This window comes from Heliangelus exortis, chromosome 12 (genome assembly GCF_036169615.1).
Source record: "Heliangelus exortis chromosome 12, bHelExo1.hap1, whole genome shotgun sequence".
Lineage (NCBI taxonomy): Eukaryota > Metazoa > Chordata > Aves > Apodiformes > Trochilidae > Heliangelus > Heliangelus exortis.
This window is the reverse complement of record NC_092433.1, coordinates 14,955,725-14,968,989: the sequence shown is the minus strand read 5'-3', so window position 1 is coordinate 14,968,989 and position 13,265 is coordinate 14,955,725. Positions and strand designations below refer to the sequence as shown.

The 13,265-nt window shown below is 44.0% G+C and overlaps 1 long non-coding RNA gene across 1 annotated transcript; it reads left to right on the top strand.

Annotated features, from left to right (window-relative positions):
• Positions 1–547: 547 nt before the first annotated feature.
• Positions 548–11,785, top strand: LOC139801358 (uncharacterized). The gene is made up of 3 exons (XR_011728170.1): positions 548–663; positions 1,780–1,989; positions 11,678–11,785. It is a non-coding gene; the product is annotated as an uncharacterized lncRNA (long non-coding RNA).
• The last annotated feature ends 1,480 nt before the right edge of the window (positions 11,786–13,265 follow it).

The window sequence follows — 13,265 nt, the reverse complement described above, 5'->3', positions numbered from 1 at the left end:
TTACAGCCACAAAGTACTATGACTGCAACCATAAAATCTTTCCAGTACTCATCCATTCCCCTGTGTTAGACAGGATTGTGATGGGCAATAATTTATAAAAGAGTCTGAGGTTATGGTGTCACATCTTCATGCCCGGGGTGCCTTTAAGCAGTGGTGAGGTGATAATGTCAGTGTAACCATACATCCTGTTTGCATTATTTATTGCTCTCATGAATGACAAATTTGTTTTTTAAAATGGCAGAGACATTTATCTGCTGTCCCAAAAAGACAAATTATGAATGTGGCATAATCTTATCTCTGGGGCAGACATTCCCTTTTATTATTTGCATTTAATAGGAGGATGCATAATTAAAGGAAAGTAATTGACCTATTTTTTGGAACTTTGTATCTTGAATAAACAGGCAGCTAGTGCAGCTGTATGTGTGCTGCCAGGAGTCCTTCCTGTTGAAGCCATCTTCTGAGGCAGGTGTTCTGCATAATGACAAGGGAGAGGACTGGCTGCAAAGGTCTACAGAATGGTGCAGCAGCACTGCATTCTCTTTAGGACTTGTAATTTTGGGGATATTTTATAAAGGGCTACTTCCTTCTCTCATAGGTGGACCATATAATTCGGGCAGAGGCTGAGGAGAGATGAATCCTGGTTGAATCCTGGCATTTTCACAGGTATTATTGCCCTGGTGATTTGGAAGAACCTCACACATGGAGTGACTGAATGGGGCAGGAATCCCCTTCAGTTTTCCCCATTTAGTGACAATCACCAAAGACTCAAGGTGGCCAAAAAGTAGAGGGAGTTAAAGAGTGAAGTAATGCTGACTTATCCCATCAACAAAAATCAGAAGTAGAAGGAGTTAAAGAGTGAAGTAATGCTGACTTATCCCATCAACAAAAATCAGTGCTTGCAATGCTGGCTGACTCTCCCTCCACTGCCATGTGTGCCCTGCATGGTGTGTGGCTCCCTTGCAGCAGGGTAGGATGATTCTCTGGAACCCATTCTGCCACCCATAGCAGGAGAGGGCAATCACAAAAATATCCTGTTAAGTTTTCTGTTATTGTTCTACATTTCCCCCTTTTTGAAAAATGTGACTAGTTCCTATTAAAAAAAAAAGACTAGCTCCTATTAGAACACTTCACACTAAGAGTGTATTTAGAGAGACAATAAGCCTGAGTAACAGCAAAAGAAATTGCAAGTAGATATTTAGGAAAACTTCACAATGGATATGTGATCAAATGCAAGAAAGAAAGACTTTGGGACCCTGGAGATATTCAGGTACTCTGCATGAGGCTCTGAGAAACCTGATCCACCTTTGCAGTGAGTCCTGCTTGGATCAGGGGTTGGATTGGCAACCTCCAGTGAAGCCAGCCAACCCAAACTACTCTGAATTTGGAAGCCAGTCCCTGAATTTGGAAGTCCTGACCACTTGAATCATAGGAAGCACATATGTGGGTGCCTGGGCAGTCCTAGGGTGGGGTCTGTGCCCCTGGGGAAGTCAAGGATGCGCTGGAAGGCATCGAGCAGCAGTGTTGTACCTGCCCCAAATACAGGTACATGCTGTGCTTTTGGTGCTGCCAGGCAGAGCAGCCTTTGGTGCAGTTTATCACAGGGATTCAGGGAAATGATATTCAAGACTTTGTGCAAATTATGAGGATGCTGGGAAGCTGTTCTGACATCTGATGAGCCACCGCTTTTCTGCTCTAAAAATTCTCTGTATCTGCTTATCCCTTGCAAAGTGACATGAGTACCAATGTGTCTGATTTTTGAGAAGTGTGCTTTTTCCGTAGGTATTCAAGCTGCTTTGGATTGCATGATCATGAGAGCTGTCTCAGCTCCCACTTTGCTGTCATCCTCAGCACTCATAACCACTGCCTGAGATGTGCTGGGCTTGGGAATCAAGTCCTGGTGCAGCGCCAGGTGATTGCAGTCCTCTGCTGGATGAATGTGACCATGAAGTGATTGCCATCATCTGGCCCCTCCACTGGATAGCCAGGCAGGTAAGAAAAGCAGTGCCAATCATTTAAATGAGGTGCTGGCTCATCTGAGAGTCGCAGTCTTGCCACAAGGTTAATTACTTTTCTTTCGATAAGTATGGCAGTGAAATTTTTTCTTTGTTCAAGGAAAGTTCAAGGAAAGGAAAACTGATACGAATTTACACTTCACCATTGCATGACTATGGCTGGAAAATATTGTTTCTAGAACAAACTTAGTGCAGATACAGGTAAGCCAGGGTCACTGGTGAGGTGATTGTATGGATGGCAGAGGGGTTATCTGCATAGGGGCAGAGCTTGACCATCAAACCATTCCTCATGAAACCAAAGCCTTACCAGTCCTTTAAGGTGGAAAGGTGGCCACGGCAGGATGAAGGTGCCATAAAATTCAAAGAAATGTCTGTAACCATGGAGGGGGTTTGGTGTTTGTTGTGACTGATCTAAGCTGGGAGAGGATGGATCCAAAGGATCTCCCTGCAGCTTCCTTGGACCCGTCTGCTGCGAGCTGAGCACGCAGAGTATCAGCTGCCTGGGGATCTGCTGTTCCATAATGGGATGGAGCATAACTGAGACTCCTGATGTGATCTCTGGAGACAGTGTCAGAACTATTTGACACTTTATCAATTCACAACTCATCTGCTTTCAAAATGCTCCCCTTGAACCAGGAGGTTTGTGTGTGGCATGGCACTGAGCGATGTGCTCAGGGCAGCCGTCACATGCTGCAGCTGCTGACACGGTGCCAGGAGCTCCCCTGTGGTGCTGAGGTTTTGGTTATTTGTGTTGACTTTTCCTAAACGAGGGAATCACTGCAGCTTTCATATTACAGTGGCTCCTCCAACCCTGGCTATCGAGATTCTCTCCACCTGCCACCCTCCCTCCAAATGTCCCTGAGCAGGAGTCCAGCCCTGGAGCCGGTGGCTGCTGCTCCAGCACAGCTGCAGGAACAGCCTCCTAACTTGCCAAGGAATTAAAAAAGGAAGGAGATTCATTTTCTGCAGTGAGCTCATATGCTGAGAATGGGCTGTGGCAGCTCATTGCTAACATATGCAGTGCTAGACTATCCACAGGCAGGGCTGGGGGGGCTGCTGAGCCCTTTTGCCTGCCCAAACAACAAAGCAGGAGAGGTTTACAGGGGGGTGACAACGGTGATTGCACCTCCTCATGCTGCCAGGAGATCAGACAGATATTAACACCGAGGGGTTTGAACCAGGCACAGCACTTTGAAGTTTTTTTTCCTGAGCTCTGAGTGTATTTTTTTCAAGGCTAAAATACACTTTGAGCACTGTGTTGTCATTGCAGCATCCGGTCCTGCTGTAGAACGTGCCAGTGTCCCAGAATAAAAGGCATATTTTTTTTGTTGAGATTTCATTTTTTGACTGAGCAAAACATCAAGCATTGCCATAAAACTTTTTTCTCTGAGTAATGTTCTTGTCCTTCTAGATTTGGGTGACTGCTGACACGGTCTATATTGGCTGAAGATTAAAGTGTAGAGGGAGTCTGTGGGTCTGGCTGTGGTTTCCTTCCACCCTGTCCTAGCAAAACAAAGACATCCCAGCCCATGCATTAGGTAGAGAGCAGTTCAGGGGCTCAGGGACAGGCAGGATGGGGATGCTGGACTGGGCTGGCCCTGCAGATGGGGCCAGGTTGAGCCAATCCTTCTTGGCTGCTGTGCAAGGGGAAGGCAAGAGCAGTGGAAATGGCAGCTGTGTCACACTGGGAGCAGGAGGGATCCTGGCAGAAAGACTGGCAAAGTGCCCCAAGGATTTCCTGGGAAGGACCGTTCAGTCTTTGGAAGGGTTTTGGGAAGTGTCAGATTCATGTGCATTGAGGATGTTGAGGTGTAGCTGGTGCATGGGACAAGGCTGTGCTGGACTCCAGAACCACTCAGCTCAGGTCCTTTTGCCCCTCTGAGTCTCCAACCATGACCACCATCCTCTTCTGGGATGTGACTGGGTCTAAGCCCACAAAGCAACTATGTTCTTATGGCCTCAGACTCTGTTTTGAGAGGTCTTGCTGGACTCAACTCATCCACAATTTTACCTCCCCATAATAGCACTGCCATACTGAGCATTTCCTTATGTTCCTCTGGCCCCAGGGGAGGGTAGCTGGGGCAGAGGGGTGCTGGGGATGTCAGGAGCTGTGAGCCCATCCCAGAAGCCCCTCCTCTCTGAACTTTGGCAAACAGGCAGTGGGGGAGCCAGGAAAGTAAAGATGGACATGTAAAAAGCCAGACACAGTTTATGTCCAAAGGTCAGACAAAATCAATATGTTCCCACAGAGCATATTGCATCTAATCAGTGTTTGCTGGTGGAAAATTTCTGATGCACTTGAAACCTGAGGCTGGATTTATTTGCAAATGTCTAGTGAGTGATAAGCAGGTGATTTAGTACAACATTTATTTTTCAGTGAAAAAAAAAAAGAAATAGGCTGCCATGCTTTTTCTTTTTTTTTTTTTTTAAATCTCTGTGATGCTGGGAATGGTAACTGCCCAGCAGGTCATGGCAGAAACTGTGTGTGCTCTACTTGTGGGCCAATTGTGTTTTTGCTACTGGAAATGGTGAAAAATAACCACCATTAATTAGAGTTGGGGAGGTGCCAGGTCTTGATTTGGAATAAAACCGAAAGTGCTGGCAATTTTTAGGGAAAGCTTTTTCTTGCAACACAATTGAGATTCAGAAGTCACTAGATCACAAACCTAGTGGTGCTTACAGGAAATAGGAATAAACCCCCTTAGCTAGCTAGGAAAAAATGCTTCTTTTTCAGTATGCTGTATTCATTTCCTCCTAGATGAAGGAGTTGAACAGATTTGCAAGAAGAATGAAGAGCCTTCCCTTGCTTTTTTGCTGGGCTGTGTATGCCATTGTAAATTGCTGTTTGTACAGTAAGCTAAAGAAAACTTCTGTAGTGTGAGGAGTTGAGAGATCCCAGACTTTCATATTGTCCTGAAGCTGCTCAAAATATCCCACATGAAAAAATGCATCACTAAAAAAACAGAAACAAAAAAAATCATTGCTATGCATAATGAAACCACTACAGAAATTGCTTTTTTTTTTTTTTTTTTTTTTTTTTTTTCCACAAAAATATGTAAAAATCAAACCAGAGCCAAGAAGACACATTTCAGCTGTATGGCAGCAAATTGATTTGCTCACTCCCAGATGAAGGCAACAAGCTGAACCAGAGCAGTTCACACAAAATGTGGCAATACGGTCAAAGTGGCAGTTTTTGTCGAAAAGGAAAAAGCAGAAACTTGGCTGGGAAGTTTTCACCCATCTCTGAAGCAGGGGCCTCAAGGCAGCACTCACAGTGCCACCAGCCCGTGCCAGCCTCGGTCCTGACAGCCTCAGCAAGAAACCAGTGGAAGGTGTCCCTTGGTCTGGTGGAAAAAACTCTCCTCTCCACAGGCCTTGAAGTGCAGCAGTGCTCCATAAATCTAATTTGGTCCCAATTTACTGCAAGACACCACCTCTTCAGAAAAAAAAACCCTGTTTACTTTCCTGCTGCCAGTGACCCAGCAACACGACACTGGGGCTGCACAGAATTGCAAGTGCCAGGTATTAAATTACTGCTGCTCCTTCTCCTGACATGCAGAATGGAAGTTATAACTCATCTGTTTTCCTATGGAAATCTCTTCCATTTAAGGATATCTAATTGAGCAAATCTCATCTGTACACAGGGACTGCTTGTTCTGTTGTCTCTCCATCACTCTGGGACTGTATCAAGGTGCCTCCTTGTGCCCGGAGTGTGCATCCTTATAGACTTCTGCGTGTATCCCAATTGCAGCAAGTTTTCTGTGACCTTTTCATTCAGCCTCCTCCTGGCTGTCTTTCCTAAAAAATAAAAGCTAAAAGCTGCTCCTTCAGCTCTCCATTCTGAGCTCTTGGTTTCAAGCTCAGCTTTATGCCTCTTATTTCAAGCAGGCACTAGTCAGCTGATTGCTTTCTGCACAGAGCACAGCTTTTTCTCCCAATTACCATCATTGTTGGAGCTTTAAAATTGATGATTTTATGTTGTTGGAATACAAATTGATCATTAGAAATACTAATAATGACTGCTTGACTTTGTAATTAGCCATGCATCTACATTGCAGTCAGGAGCTGTTAGTCTTCAATGAACACATTCCAAATAATCCATTTATATTGGAATAGATTGACACACAATGGCTATCTTAATCAATCTAAATCTAATTCCTATTTGGGAGCCAGTGCTTTGCCACTTGTTTTTGTAAGGATAGCAGCAGTTGATGTTGGTGGACCACTATGTTTTTTGGGACTGGGAGCCCCAGGAGGGCCAAGTGGAAAAACAGGCATTGGTCTGCTCCCTGTGCAGTTTCCCTGCAAGGAAATTCATCTCGTGGTCCTGGGATTGTAGCACAGGTGAGATAGAGCTTTGTGTCTTCTGAATTATTGGATGTCTCCAGCAGTTAATGAGATTCTTTGAATCCAAAATCATTAAAAATTAACTTTCATTTTTTCCATCCATAAAATTTAAAATTATCTGCTAACATTTATAATAGCTTGATTTAACTTTGTTGGGCACTTTATTGATTTACTCAGGGAAAGGCTGTCCTGGCATATTGTCACACCTGATCCAACTCCAGGTAATAGGCATGTGAAGGATCTTCACAGCAGGCAGTGACAGCTTGCAGATGGGATGATTGCAGAGCTGGGAACTTCCAGCTGACTTTTCACTACAAAGTTTGGATCCTGTCAGTCCCAGGCAGGGAATTTTGTGATTCAGTCCCTGACTCATGAAGGGTATAATTCTAAGGCTTTTGAAGCTTCTAATGATTAACCCATGTGGGGCAAATATTTGTGTGTAAGCAAGGGACTGAATATCATGCCAGCTAAAAATCAGACACCAGGTTTTATTGGGAAAAAGACTTGCATTTTTATGGGTTTTTTGACTGTTGTCTTTAGTTGTTCCTTCATTTCTGTAGGTACTGAAGGGAAGGCTTTACTGTTTCTGCATATGAGGGGTCCAGTCCCCAGCTCATGGAAACTCTGCATGACAAGGCTAATGCCATATTAGCAGTCATGGAGCACAGATCACAGTTGATCATGTTCTGGTTTTGTGGTTTGGGTTTTTTCACTAGCAAAAAACAGGTGCTCTTTTTATAGGGCACTGTCAAAACCTGAGGAATCTATTCCTCCACAGAGGACCTGAGTAAGTGGGAATATCTCTGGAATAAGCAGAGACTTTGAAACCCCACCAGGGAGTTTCTTCAAGGCATTGAAAATACTATTTTCAACTTTTTTGCAATATGTTTTTATCTTTCTGAAGCTCCTATCAAAACAGTCACACATAAAAAAACCACGTCTGGCTGAAGACTTACCTAATTTCTCTGTGCCTTCTTGTCAGTGAAAATAAATAAAATAATAACAAAAAAATCCAGCTTATGATGCCAAAAGAGATTGCTAAACCCTGCAGTGCTCAGGGGGGCTGGGGGGAGGCTGGGTGTGCTGGATGTTGTCACATGAGAGACAAGTCAGAAAAAGTAAATGGAAGAGAAACAGAGGTACCAGCATGGATAGAACTGGTCAGTCTACCCTGCCTGGGACCTGGGTTAGTCAGGATGGAGTGAGACCTGGAGGACATCCCTTTGGTCATTACAGCTGTTGGCTTGCAGAGAGGTTTGTCTGGCTGTGGTGTCCTGGCCACCAGCTCTTGCTTGGGGACAGCCTACCAGATAGATGAAGCTCCCTCCTTCCCCAAAATAAAGGAGGTGACTTGCTGGGCAATTTTCCCAGCTCCCAGGGATTCTGTAGCATGAGCAGTGTTGGAACAGCTGGAAAGGAGCTGAAAACCTGCCAGACCTCAGCTGGGATGAGGAGAGAGCCCACGTGGGGCTTTGTTAATAGGGAGCTGTTAGGTGATGCTGAACAAAAGGACTCATCCTGCAACAGTACAGGAGGCAGGAAGGGACTGGGTTTATTTGACTGTGTTCCAAGCCAGGTCTGATGTGGGGGTTTTTTCCACTTTGAAAGTTCCTTTATTCTCGTTGGTGCTTCCCCAGAACAGTCGTGGTGTTTCAGGGCTCCCAGGGTGCTTTTGTGCACACAGCAGAGAGGGTCTGGAGTGGGGCTGGGATGGATTTACACTGCATGGCAGAAAACATCCCACAGCCCCACCAGAGTCCATTAAACCTCCTACTGCCCAGATCAACACCAAAAATCATGCCAAGATGCCATAGCAGGAGAGCAGAAAGTGCAAAGGGCAGCAACAGTTTTGTGCAACTTTAGAGGGAGAGGGAATTCGTGTGGGTGAGGATGGCCAGGGGATGCAAGAAATGGAAAAACCCCAGTGGCTCTGCCAAATTTAACCCTGGCATGGGGGCAGCCTAGGAATAATATATGTTTTGTACAAGTTTCATTCTTAGCTTTTCCAGTCAGATTCTTTATCTGGCAGGATTCTGTTCACGAAAGGGGTTTGATTTTGTCTTTTCATTCTCCTCAGTCATTCTTCCCCCCCAATGGCCTCTTGTCATCCATCCTTATTACCTGGAGTCATTTGGATGACAACCATTTTCACTTCCTCACAAAATTCCACTACCTTTGCTAAAGGATGGGTCACATCCTATTTAATGTCAACGTAAAGACTTCAGTGAGCCCCAAACTTGACCTGAAAACGTTGCTTCCTTTCAGGTTTCTCAGTATAAGATCTGCCTCCTAGCAACCACCATTTGCAGGCAGTGATACAGCAATATTAAGCTCTTGCTTGTGTGCCACAGCTGGCATCCCAGTGCCTCCCACAGAGCCTTACAAAGCTCCTGGGATATCGACTCACTCCCTTTCTTGTTTAGACAGCAGTGTTGCACAGCAATCTGAAAGGCAAAGGAAAGAAGTGTCCAACAGAGGCTGTAGGAGATGGCCAGTGAATGGTGCAGGCCAGGTTAACACCCCAGATGTGATAACAGAACCTGAGGATATTTGAGTTTACTGCCTGGAATATCCCAAGTGGGTGGTGAAGCTCCTCTCAGAGCTGCACATTGTGCAACAGCTCATCCCAGGTGCTGTCTTCCAGTCCTGCTCTTTGACAGCTAATTTGGTGCCTTTTTCTTCCTTTAATTACAGCAATTTATCACACGCTCTTCCATCTCATCTTCTCTGATAGACTGGGATGGTGAATGTCATTTGTTCAGGTAGGACAAGGTGAAGCTTGCCTGCTGGGAGCAGTGATTTTTCCTCAAGGACCTGGCAAATACTCTCAACTGAGTGAAGTCTTTGGGTTATTTTAGCTCCCTTCTGCTTCCTGTTATCCTGTTTTTCCATAGATTCAGCTCCTGATTAACCAGATTGTGTCAGCTGTGTGTCTGCTTGGGGAAACTCAAGTTCTCTTACCTTCAGCTGGATCAGAAGGGTTGTGGGGCTATGGGGGGGGGTTCTGTGAGGCTGGAGAACCAACAATGTCCTTGAAGTTCCATCAGCAGGACATTTCAAACTGGTATTTATGGTTCAGAAGAGCCCTTCTTTCAGGATCTCACAATGACAGACATCTCACAGGGTCTGGATGAATAAAGTCCATTCCATTGTGTCCTATTTGAAAGCTGCTGGTGACTCTTCCTTGTTTGTCACTAATTTAGGATCTGAAGGACTTGTTGCTCGTGGTATTGGTGGGGGGATTCAATGTTATTTAGCTGTGGTGTTTCATTAGTAGCCCAGCTTTTATTAGAGGAGAGGAAAGAAGTAAATATTCAGTGCACTAAAGTGAATTCCAAACAGAAAATTGAACGTACAAAGCTGCAGGGAAAAAATCCAGAGGCAAGTTAAGATTGTGACACCTTTAAGACTGTGTTATGTTTACTACTCTTAGGTGCCATTATGGTTTTTTTGTTTATTTATGAACTCCTGAATTTTTAGAGCCTGGAGCAATGCATATGGGGAAAATTATAGTTTACATAGCAGCACACCTTTGGAATCTTCCCTGGTCTAGCTGAGAGGGAAGAGGGTGCATTAGGGAGCTGTGTGTGTGTGTATTATTAGTATGCTGCACATACATATCTGTGTATATATTATCTGTATATATATTATTATATCCATTTTATATATGTTGTATATATCTTGCTAACTGGACTGTTTGCAAGGGTCATGTGTCTAATCCAAGAAGGTAAAAACTTTAAGAGTAATGGCACACATAAACTGTGCATTTTACTGGTTAAAGGGTCATAATATCTGGATTATATATAAATAGCTATTTAACAACAACTGGTTCTCCCACAGCAATTAAGAACCTATAAAAGTTGAAAGATGATGAGCATCATATAATTGGTTTGTGCTGAGTCAAATGAGATTCTGTTTTCTCAGTAAGCAGAATATTCTCTTTCTTGAGAAAAGAAAGAATAACTGATGATAAATATTTATAAGTGATTCTTGTCTTTCTCTTGTCATGGGGTCTTCATCAACAAACTGCACTTTAAGAAAAAGGTTTATTTCATCTGAGGAGAACAGTCAGCCAAGGTGTGAGAGGTAGACACTGCTCCTCACACCTGCTCTGGGAATGATGCCTGGTGGAGCAACAGAAGCAATTTCAGGGTTATGTATGGCTTTTCTTAGCTACCTGCAATTTACTGTCATTTATCATCAAAGTGGGTTGGATGCTACACTGCATAAGTGGTTTGTATCAGGGCAGAGAGACCATGTGTGTATCTTGAGGAAGGAGTCAGCTACAAGATGTTTTTTAGCAAGTAAAGGTTTTATTCAAAGCTTTGTTCTTTAGTCTGATTGTACACAAGTTTTAACAAAAGACATTCGGTTTCCTCTGTAGACCAAAAAAAAAAAAAAAGGTATCCTGTTTGGTCTATGCACCAAACCATCTATATTTTGACATGAAGCACAACATCCTCAGAGCTGTTGCACCTGATGGGACAGAGAGAGCTTGGGGGTCCCAGGCTCCAGAAGCAATCTCCCCACTGTTGTCTGCAAAGTGACCCATGGAAGTGTCAAGTTTTTGTGGAAAAATTTGGACTCAGTTTCTAAATAATGCATCCTCTGATCAGTGCCTTTATTTCTACAATTCCTGCCAATGTTCTTTATGTGAGCTTTAGGGGATGCATTTTCTGTAGTAATTCCAGTCACTACTGGAGTGACCACTTGGGACCAGTTTTGGCAGAGGTGTGAGCTGTGCATGTGCCACCTGTTTTGTCACCATGGATTGTGCAATGCACTCACGTAAGATCTCTTGGGCAGCTCAGTTGATGCATGCTTCAATAATGGTCTGATTGCAAGTAAAATAATGCAAAGGTATATATTGATATTTCAGTTGCTTTTAAAATTGTACTTGCTGAGTTCCTCATGCGTGACTTGGGCATTCGAGTATGGATTGTATCTGATTCTGAGAACACGTTGCTTTGTCTGCTCAATGCCTGTAATAGCTTATACTTCCATCCTTGGGTAATCATCTCTGCTTTAAAGAGTGACCCTAAATTGTATTTACACAATAAATTAATGTTCACTTCTTCAGGAGAAAAGATTCGCTCCAAGGAATCTGAGTAAGTGCAATTTTCTCTGCACTTCTTCTGTGGTCTCGATTGTAAATAAAGAGCTATGAGTGCCCATGGGACAGTGCAAGGGCTTCTTGCAATCAGTTGCTTTTACAGCTCTTTTATGGCTAGGGTCTTGAGGAAGTAACAGACTGAAACAGAACCAGTGGTGGTTAAAAGTATATCTTTAACGTGGCTATATCTTCATTTTTTTTCCAGGAAACCAGGTGATGGCAGGACACAGGTTCCTGAGGAAACTCCTTTTGAAGGCAAAGGTGACCTCTTTTCAGTAGCATATCAGAGGGCATCATGTGGACAACTGCAGGGGTTGCAGGGTAAGAATCCTTATTTAAAGAGGGAGAATTCATACTTGTCAGCAGGGCAAATTCTGACAGTGCAAGAAGTGTCTCGTGAAATACTGAGGCATACACTTAGAATTTTCTCTAAAGAAAACAAGGGGGTAACATATTGTGCCAGATGTCCTTTTAAATATACGTAATAAACAGGGTCATGTAAATTCACCTGGGTTCAAAATAATCTCACTTATAGGATCAGGGTGTAGTATTTCATTGGGATCAAATAAAAGGTGCAGGTCTTAAAAGCAACAGGTGAATTTGTTTTCAGTGATATTCTCAATTGAAAATGTATTCCCTTTTTAAAGGAAATCAAATGAAATAATGAAATTTTAAAATGAAATAAGGCACTATAAGTGCTGCTGACCTGTACCTCTTCTGAGCAGAGGGACATGAGAGAGCAGAGAGTGCATGAGTTAACCTCTGTCTGCTCCATCAGTGGTGAGACTGGAACAGCAAACACAGCTCTGGGAAAGGATGCTGCAAAACTGGAGAGGATGCTGGAAAGAGCCACAGTAAAGATAGAAGGATGGGAAAATGTGGTGTGAGATTAACAGAGCTCACTCTGGTTTATCAGAGAGATTTCAGCCTAGGTTTGATTACAGGGTTTCTCTATGAGGAATAAATATCCTATAGGTACTATTCCATCCGGTGCCTAAAGGCACAGCAAGAACCAGTGTTTGGAAGGTAAACTTAGCCCTGTTTATGTTTTGAATAGCACAAACATTTTCTCTTTTGACATGGTTAGCCATGAAGAAAAGGAAACTTTAAGGAGTTGACCAGCCTGTTTTGATGCCTAAAATCCTGGCAATGAGTTTTTTGAAAGCACAGAAGCACAAGTTGGCAGCCAACCCCTTTCCAGGGGCACGAGCAGACGTGGGTCTCCAGCCACGGGGAGGATGCTCTGTGCCAGGGCTGGGCACCCAGCTGAGGTGTCCGTGTGTCTGTCTGCAGCCAGTGTCTGTGTCCAGATGTGCACCCAGCCTGGCTCTGCAGGGTTACAGCAGAGGGTGCTCTGAGCTCGCCTCCGGGAGAGGCCAAGGAGTTTCCCCTGCAAACCCTCCTGGGAGAAGTGAGGGGGCTAAGGGAGCCTGCCCAAGCCCTGCTCTTGTGCCTGCAAATTAAATCACTGCACAAATGCAAAGGCCTTGAGAGTCCTCCCTGCCCATTTTCTTTTTTTTTTTTTTTTTTTCCTGGCTGGGAAGCTGGAGCAGCTCCGTGCATAAGATTCCCACCGAGGGTGGTTATGTAAATACTGCTCTCACGATAGTTCAGTAACAGAATTAACTTGGCTGGGAGGCAGAGGCAATATTCCTTTCATTTGTCCTCCACAGTCCTTTCCCCACCTTTTCCCTGTTGGTAAAAGGGCGTTCTTGTATCAAAGCTCTGACAGGACTTTTAATCAAAATAATCTATTTTAGAATAATTTCTCATGTATTCTGCTGGCTTTCTTG